Genomic DNA, 9856 nt, shown 5'->3' with positions numbered 1-9856 from the left:
TGGTGGTGTAGGATCCCCACGGCCAGGCACCCTTCCGCTGCTGTTTATCCTCCGATATCTGCCCGTGGAATCAACGGTTCCCTGCTTCGCACCTTGAAACCAACCGCCTGCAATTGGCTGTTTGTAGAGATCCAGATCTTCTTACATCTCAGGCGGGTTTCGTGGGTGCTCAGCGTGGTCTGGTAGATATCCAGCTCAATTCCGGGGAGCAGTTGAAATAGGGTCCCCTACTCCTCCACCATCTTTCCTGTCGCAGCTGCTCAGTTTGCCCTAGGAAACACCCGGATGCTCTTCTGACTCTGCACTGAAAACGTGTTCCCCTCCTTGCGCAGGTGAGCCTGGGACGGTCCTGGATGCAGGTGGCCGCCACGTTTGGCGCCTCAACTTCCAGCCTGTGTCTTTTGATTGTGGCATTTAGCTCATTTATATTCAGGGTAACTATTGAAAGGTAGGAATTTAGTGCCATTGTATTGCCTGTAAGGTGACCGTTACTGTATATTGTCTGTGTTCCTTTTTGCTCTATGTTACTTTTAGGCTCTCTCTTTGCTTAGAGGACCCCTTTCAATATTTTTTGCAGGGCTGGTTTCCTGTTTGCAAATTCCTTTAGTTTTTGTTTTTTCTGGAAGCTTTTTCTCTCTCCTTCTACTTTCAGTGACAGCCTACCTGGATGTAGTATTCTTGGCTGCATATTTTTCTCAGTTAGTGCCCTGAATATATCCTACCAGTCCTTTCTGGCCTGCCAGGTCTCTGTGGATAGGTCTGTTGCCAATCTAATGTTTCTACCATTGTAGGTTTCATATCTCTTCTCCCGAGCTGCTTTCAGGATTTTCTCTTTGTCTCTGAGACTCGTAAGTTTTACTATTAGATGTCGGGGTGTTGACCTATTTTTATTGATTTTGAGAGGGGTTCTCTGTGCCTCCTGGATTTTGATGCCTGTTTCCTTCCCCAAATTAGGTAAGTTCTCTGCTATAATTTCCTCCAATATACCTTCTGCCCCTTTCTTTCTTCTTCTTCTGGGATCCCAATTATTCTAATGTTGTTTCGTCATATGGTATCACTTATCTCTCGAATTCTGCGCTCGTGATCCAGTAGTTGTTTATCTCTCTTTTTCTCAGCTTCTTTATTTTCCATCATTTGGACTTCTATATCACTAATTCCCTCTTCTGCCCATTTATCCTAGGAGTTAGAGCCTCCATTTTTGATTGCACCTCATTAATAGCCTTTTTGATTTTGACTTGGTTAGATTTTAGTTCTTTTATTTCTCCAGAAAGGGTTTCTCTAATATCTTCCATGCTTTTTTCAAGCCCAGATAGTATCTTTAAAATCATCATTCTGAACTCTAGGTCTGACATCGTACTAATGTCCATATTGAGTAGGTCCCTGGCAGTCGGTACTACCTCTTGTTCTTTTTGTTGAGGTGATTTTTTCCGTCTTGCCATTATGTCCAGAGGAGAATAGATGAATGAGAGAACAAAATGCTAACTGGGTAACAACGAGCCCAGAGAAATATACACTAAGGAAATCAGAAGAGACCTGAGACCGGGGGAAGAGAAAGTAAAAGAAAGAAAAAAGAAAAAGAAAAAGAGAAAAACAAAGAAACAAAAAAACAGAATATGATAAAATATCATCTTGGTTCATAGATCAGTGCCACACACAAGATTTTGGGTGTATTTTGGTCTGTTAGAAGAAAGTGCCTCCCAAAATTTTAAAGAAAGGAAAACTTAGGGCGCCTGGGTGGCTCAGTTGGTTAAGCGACTGCCGTCGGCTCAGGTCATGATCCTGGAGTCCCTGGATCGAGTCCTGCATCGGGCTCCCTGCTCGGCAGGGAGTCTGCTTCTCCCTCTGACCTTCCCCCCTCTCATGTGCTTGCTCTCTTTTATTCTCTCTCTCTCAAATAAATAAATAAAATATTAAAAAAAAAAAGGAAGGAAAACTTATATATGTACAAAAATAAGGGTAAATATGATGAAGAGATCGAATATGACTGTAAAGATGAAAATTATAAAAGTCTTTTTAAAAGGAACTGGTAAGAAGTTGTTTGAAAAAAGAAAGAAGAGAATTAAGAAAAAAAGGGAGAGAATGTGATCAGGCAGGAGACTAGAACAAAGCCATACCACTAGAGATTTAGGGTATATTTTTGTCTGTTAGAAGAAACTGTATCCCCAAATTTTAAAGAGAGAACAACTTATATATATATACCAAAAGTAAGGTTAACTACTATGAACGGATAGAATATGACTCTAAAAATGAAAAATAAAAAAGATTGTTTTAAAAAGGGATTGCTAAGATGTTGGTTGAAAAAGGGAAAAAGAGAAATTCAAAAAAAAATTAAAAAAAAATAACTTTGAAAGACTAAAGAATCATGGGAAAAAAGCTATGAATTCTATGTGCAGTATTCCCCTAGCGCTGGAATTCTGCCGTTCTCATTGATCGGTAAACTTGGTTTTGGCTGGCCGTTCTTGCTGATATTCTGGGGGAGGGCCTGTTTCCATGGTTCCTAATGTCTTTGCTGGAGGTGGAATTGCCGCACCCTTGCTGGGTTGGGCTAAGTAATCTGCTCGGGTTTGCTCTCGGAAGCTTTTGTTCCCTGCAAGCTTTCCTTATAGCTTTGGAGACGAGAATGAAATGGCAGCCTCCCAATCTCTGCCCCGGATTAGCTGAGAGCTCGGGGCCCCACTCCCCTGTGCACCCCCAGAGAAAAGCAGTCAATCACTCCCGTCTCCCCTGTCTCTGGACGCACTCCGTGCTCACCCGGCCTGTGACCGAGCATTCCGTCTCTGGCACACTACCCCGTGTGGAGTCTCCAAACCCAGCAGGTCCCTGTGGCGCGCTCCCGCACCGCTCCTCCCGGGGTAGGAAGGGGAATCTCCCTGGATCTGCCCCTTGTTGGGTCCCTGCTGGAGGAGCAGTGGCCTGACTGTGCCCCGGATCATGGTTTATGGCAAACCCAAGCTGAGAGCCTGCGCCTCAGCTCTGTCTCTGCAGCCGGCTTCCCCGCTCTGATTCCTGGGAGCTCTGCTGGGGAGTCAGGCACCCCCGGTCTTTCTGTGACCCCAAGGGTCCTGAGACCACACTGTCCCGCAAGGTTTCCACCCCCCACTTAGCCACTGGAGTGACGTCCTTAAGTGGAGCTGACTTCTAAAGTTCCGATTTTGTGCTCCGTGACTCTATCACTTGCCAGAAGCAGCCAACGGAGGCCCCCTCCCCCGCCGTCTATCCTCCTGAATATTGCCTCAGATTCACTTCTCCGCATGTCCTACCTTCCAGAAAGTGGTTGCTTTTCTGTTCAGAGAGTTGCTGCTATTCTTTTCTTCGATCTCCTGTTGAGTTTGTAGGTGTTTAGAATGGTTTGATCCCTATCTAGCTGAATTCCTGGGACCAGACGAAATTTAGGTCTCCTACTCCTCTGACATCTTGCTCCTCCCCTCCTAGAAATCTTCTGTGGTGCTTTTAATATTTTCTCTGTCTTTGTTGAAATTGTCACTTTGGTTATGCATTACTCTTCTGATCTTGGTGAGTATCTTTGTAATTGTTACTTTGAACTCTCTATCAGATAAATAACTTATTTCCTTTTCCATCGGATCAGTTTCTGGAGGTTTACCTTTTTCCTTTGTTTGGACCATATTTCTGCCTTTTCATTTTCTTTGATTCTCTGTGTTGGTTTCTGTCTATTAGCTAAAACAGTTACCTCTCTCAAGTCTTGAGACTGGTCCTGTGTAGGAGATGATACGAAATCCAGGTCTCCTACTCCTCCGCCATCTTGCTCCATCCCCCCCCCTCATCAATCAGCCTGGCCTGAACTCCAGGTTCCCTCAAATCTTTATGATTGTCTTTGTATGGTTGAGGGTGTGCCAAGATCCATCAATGGCTCCAGGGGAATGATAGCAGTTAGCACCTAGATGCATGTTGATTAGAAGCTGGACCTCAGAGAACAGCTGGGAAAAGCATGCAGTCAAACTCCTTTTGGGAGAAAGTGAGAGACAGGTGTTTTTGCCTTCTCCTTCTGCCTGGATGTATAGCCATGGAGTTTTCTCCTGAGCCTGTTTATAAACTGTTTCTTTGTTTGGTATAGCCCTGTGGGACTTGTGAATGCAAAACCCATTGGCTGTCAGAGTCAAGTGATCTGGGGGCCCATCCCATGGGCACTAGGTGCAAAAGCTAGTGTGCCAGACATGTACAGAAGCTCTTTCCAGAGAGACACTGCTGACCTCGTATTGTTGTGGTGTGACCCACCAGCTCTTTTGGGTTCCAGGTGGGATTGCAGTTAGCACCTAGATATATGTTAATTCCAGTGCTCCCTTCGGCAGTACATGTCTAAAATTACACTTCAAATCCTTAGGTAGCAGCTTGTAAAGTATTCAGTAAGACCTTTCACAGGGACAGGCTGGGAGATAGATGGTTTTGCCTGATCCCTCTGTGCTGATCCCTGGGAAGATAGCTGTGGTTAGTTCTCCTGTGCCTGTCAGCAACTTCTTTTTCTGTTTGTTGTAGTCTGATGGGACTTGTGAATGTAAGGTCTGCTGGGTCTCAGAGCTAGGTGCTCTGCGGGCCTGCCCTCCAGGTGGGAGCCTTAAAAGCTGGGACACCAGATATGTGGTCCAAACCCTTCACTCCTTGAGGAGATGCTGGGAGTTGGGGATTCCCTCCTGATTACATGGTGTTGTGCCTGGACTGGGGTTTAAACACCCATTTAGATGTGGATATTTTCTCTATCACCAATGTGTAGGAGTGAAACAACTAGTTCTGGATTTCTCTCAGAGGGAATTTCTCCACGTGGTGCTGTAAGATTTGTTGCATCTCTGGGAGGAGGAAAATTCAGGAACCTCCTGTATTGCCATTTTGGTAAAAAACAAAACAAAACAAAAAGTTCCTTAGTTTCTTTATTAACTTAGTTGTTATAGATTATTATTATTATTATTTTTTAAGATTTCATTTATTTATTTGACTGAGAGAGACACAGTGAAAGAGGGAACACAAACAGGGGAAGTGGGAGAGGGAGAAGCAGGCTTCCCGCAGAGCAGGGACCCCGATGCGGGGCTCAATCCCAGGACCCTGGGATCATGACCTGAGCTGAAGGCAGATGCTTAATGATTGAGCCACCCAGGCGCCCCTAGATTATTATTATTATTATTTTTAAATTATTTTACGTGACAACTATTCATTCATTCATTCAATGAATGTTATTCAATACTTTTCTAGATGCTGTAACTACAGCAGTGAATCAAATAGAAAGTTCTGGAGCACACATTTTGGTAGCGGAGGAGACAAAAAATAAATCAGTAAACACATAGCTATATTATATATTTTGAGAAAAGTGCTATGAAGACAAATGTAGTCAGGTAAGGGGGATTAAGAATAAGAAGCGAGGGGGGAGCGGAGCAAGATGGCGGAGGAGTAGGAGACCTGGATTTCGTCTCCTCTCAGGAATTCAGCTGGATAGGGATCAAACCATTCTGAACACCTACAAACTCAACAGGAGATCGAAGAAAAGAAGAGCAACAACTCTCTCATCAGAAAAGTGACCACTTTCTGGAAGGTAGGACGTGCGGAAAAGTGAATCCGAGGCGATATTCGGGAGGATGGATGGCGGGGGAGGGGCCTCCATCGGCCGCTTCTGGCAAGTGATAGAACCATGGAGCACAAAATCGGAACTTTTAAAAGTCTGCTCCGCCGAGGGATGTCACTCCGGTGGCTAAGCGGGGGGTGGAACCCTCCGGGACAGTGTGGTCTCAGGACCCTCGGGGTCACAGAAAGACCGGGGGTGCCTGAGTGTGGCAGAGCTCCCAGGTAACGGAGCAGGGAAGCCGGCTGCAGAGGTGGAGCCCAGGCGCGGGCTCTCAGCCTGGGGCTTTCCATAAACCATGATCCGTGGCACAGTCGGTCCACTGCTCCTCCAGCAGGGACCCAACAAGCGGCAGATCTGGGGAGACTCACCTTCCTCACCTGGGAGGAGCCGCGCGGGAGTGCACCGCAGGGATCTGCTGGGTTTGGAGACTCCACCCGGGGTCGGGTGCCGGAGATAGAAACGTGCGGTCACAGGCCGGGTGAGCACGGAGTGCAGCTGGAGACCAGGGAGACAGGAGTGACTGATGGCTTTTCTCTGGGGGCGCACTGAGGAGCGGGGCCCCGAGTTCTCGGCTCCTCCGGGGCGGAGATTGGGAGGCCGCCATTTTCACTCACCGCCTCCAAAGCTGTACGGAAAGCTCACAGGGAACAAAAGCCCCGGAGAGCAAACCCGAGCAGATTACTTAGCCGGGAGGGGGCAAGGGCGGGGCAATTCTGCCTCCGGCAGAGACATTTGGAAACCACGGCAACAGGCCCCTCCCCAGAAGATCAGCGAGAACAGCCAACCAAGACCAAGTTTACCGATCAATGAGAACGGCAGAACTCCAGCGCTAGGGGAATACTGCACATAGAATTCATGGCTTTTTTACCATGATTCTTTAGTCTTTCAAAGTTAATTTCCTTTTTTTAACTGTCTTTTTTTCTTTTTGAATTTGTCTTTTTCCCTTTTTCAACCAACATCTTATCAATCCCTTTTTTAAAAAAAAAACATTTTTATTTTTCATTTTTAGGGTCATATTCTATCCCATCATAGTAGTTACCCGTATTTTTGGCTTATATATATAAGATGTCCTCTCTTTAAAATTTTGAGATAGTTTCTTCTAACAGATTAAAATATACCCTAAATCTCTAGTATATGGTGTTTTCTACTCCCCTGCCTGATCACATCCTCTCCCTTTTTTTTTCTTTTTACTTTTTTTAAATCCTCTTCTTTCTTTTTTCAAACAACTTCTTATCAATTCCTTTTATAAAATTTTTAATGATTTCCATCTTTACAGTCATATTCCATCCCTTCATCGTATCAACCCTTATTTTTGTACATATATAAGTTTTTCTTTCTTTAAAATTTTGGGAGGCACTTTCTTCTAAAAGACCAAAATCCACCCCAAATCTAGTGTGTGGCACTGATCTATATACCAGCCTGATCATATTTGATCACATTCTGGTTTTTTGTTGTTGTTGTTGTTTTGTTTTGTTTATTTTTGTTTTTATCTTTATCTTTATGTTTTTCTTTTTCTTTTTTTTTTTTCTTTTTTCTCTCTTTCCCTTTCTTTTCCCACTGCTTCAGGTCTTTTCTGATTTGTTTAGAGTATATTTTCTGGGGACGTGTTACTCTGCTAGCATTTTGTTCTCTCATTAATCTATTCTCCTCTACACAAAATGACAAGATGGAAAAAATCACCTCAACAAAAAGAACAAGAGGTAGTACCGACTGCCAGGGACCTACTCAATACGGACATTAGTACGATGTCAGATCCAGAGTTCAGAATCATCACTTTAAAGATACTACTGGGCTTGAAAAAAATATGGAAGTTATTAGAGAAACCCTTTCTGGAGAAGTAAAAGAACTAAAATCCAACCAAGTAGAAATCAAAAAGGCTATTAATGAGGTGGAATAAAAAATGGGGGCGCTAACTGCTAGAATAAATGAGGCAGAAGAGAGAATCAGTAATATAGAAGATGAAATGATGGAAAATAAAGAAGCTGAGAAAAAGAGAGATAAACAACTACTGGATCACGAGCGCAGAATTCGAGAGATAAGCGATACCATAAGACGAAACAACATTAGAATAATTGGGATCCCAGAAGAAGAAGAAAGAGAGGAAGGGGCAGAAGATATATTGGAGCAAATTATAGCAGAGAACTTCCCTAATTTGGGGAAGGAAACTGGCATCAAAATCCAGGAGGCACAGAGAACCCCTCTCAAAATCAATAAAAATAGGTCAACACCCCGACATCTAATAGTAAAACTTACGAGTCTCAGAGACAAAGAGAAAATCCTGAAAGCAGCTCGGGAGAAGAGATCTGTAACCTACAATGGTAGAAACATTAGACTGGCAACAGACCTATCCACAGAGACCTGGCAGGCCAGAAAGGACTGGCAGGATATATTCAGAGCACTAAATGAGAAAAATATGCAGCCAAGAATCCTATATCCAGCTAGGCTGTCATTGAAAATTGAAGGAGAGATAAAAAGCTTCCAGGACAAACAAAAACTAAAGGAATTTGCAAACACAAAACCAGCCCTACAAGAAATCTTGAAAGGGGTCCTCTAAGCAAAGAGAGACCCTGAAAGCTACATACACCAGAAAGGAACACAGACAATATACGGTAACAGTCACCTTACAGGCAATACAATGGCACTAAATTCCTATCTTTCAATAGTTACCCTGAATATAAATGGGCTCAATGCTCCAATCAAAAGACACAGGCTATCAGACTGTATTAAAAAACAAGGCCCATCGATATGCTGTCTGCAAGAGACTCATTTTAGAACCAAAGACACCCCCAGATTGAAAGTGAGGGGGTGGAAAACCATTTACCTTGCTAATGGACACTAAAAGAAAGCTGGGGTGGCAATCCTTATATCAGACAAATTAGATATTAAACCAAAGACTGTAATAAGAGATGAGGAAGGACATTATATCCTACTTAAAGGATCTATCTAACAAGAAGATCTAACAATTGTAAATATCTATGCTCCTAACATGGGAGCAGCCAATTATATAAGGCAATTAATAACAAAAGCAAAGAAACATATCGACAACAATACAATAATAGTGGGGGACTTTAACTCCCCCCCACTGAAATGGACAGATCGTCTAAGCAAAAGATCAATAAGGAAATAAAGACTTTAAATGACACACTGGACCAAATGGACTTCACAGACATATTCAGAACATTCCACCCCAAAGCAACGGAATACACATTCTTCTCTAGTGCCCATGGAACACTCTCCAGAATAGATCACATCCTAGGTTATAAATCGGGTCTCAACCGGTACCAAAAGAGTGGGATCATTCCCTGCCTATTTTCAGACCACAATGCTTTGAAACTAGAACTCAATCACAAGAGGAAAGTCGGAAAGAACTCAAATACATGGAGGCTAAAGAGCATCCTACTAAAGAATGAATGGGTCAACCAGGAAATTAAAGAAGAATTTAAAAAATACATGGAAACCAATGAAAATGAAAACAGAACTATTCAAAATCTTTGGGATGCAGCAAAGGCAGTCCTAAGAGGAAAGTATATAGCAATACAAGCCTTTCTCAAGAAACAAGAAAGTTCTCAAGTACACAACCTAACCCTACACCTAAAGGAGCTGGAGAAAGAACAGCAAATAAAGCCTAAACCCAGCAGGAGAATAGAAATAATAAAGATCAGAGCAGAAATCAATGAAATAGAAACTAAAAGAACAGTGGAACAGATCAACTAGGAGCTGGGTATTTGAAAGAATTAACAAGATTGATAAACCCCTGGCCAGACTTATCAAAAAGAGAAGAGAAATGACCCAAATCAACATAATCATGAATGAAAGAGGAGAGATCACAACCAACACCAAAGCAATAGAAAGAATTATAAGAACATATTATGAGCAACTCTATGCCAGCAAATTAGATAACCTGGAAGACATGGATGCTTTCCTAGAGATGTATCAACTACCAAAACTGAACCAGGAAGAAATAGAAAACCTGAACAGACCTATAACCACTAAGGAAATTGAAGCAGTCATCAAAAATCTCCCAAAAAACAAAAGCCCGGGGCCAGATGGCTTCCCAGGGGAATTTTACCAAACATTTAAAGAAGAATTAATACCTATTCTTCTGAAACTGTTCCAAAAAATAGAAATGGAAGGAAACCTTCCAAACTCATTTTATGAGGCCAGCATTACCTTGATCCCAAAACCAGACAAAGACCCCATCAAAAAGGAGAATTACAGACCAATATCCCTGATGAACATGGATGCAAAAATTCTCACCAAAATACTAGCCAATAGGATCCAACAGTACAT

Source organism: Neomonachus schauinslandi, chromosome 12, assembly GCF_002201575.2.
Source record: "Neomonachus schauinslandi chromosome 12, ASM220157v2, whole genome shotgun sequence".
NCBI classification, from domain to species: Eukaryota; Metazoa; Chordata; class Mammalia; order Carnivora; family Phocidae; genus Neomonachus; species Neomonachus schauinslandi.
Note: the sequence above shows the minus strand (reverse complement) of the source record.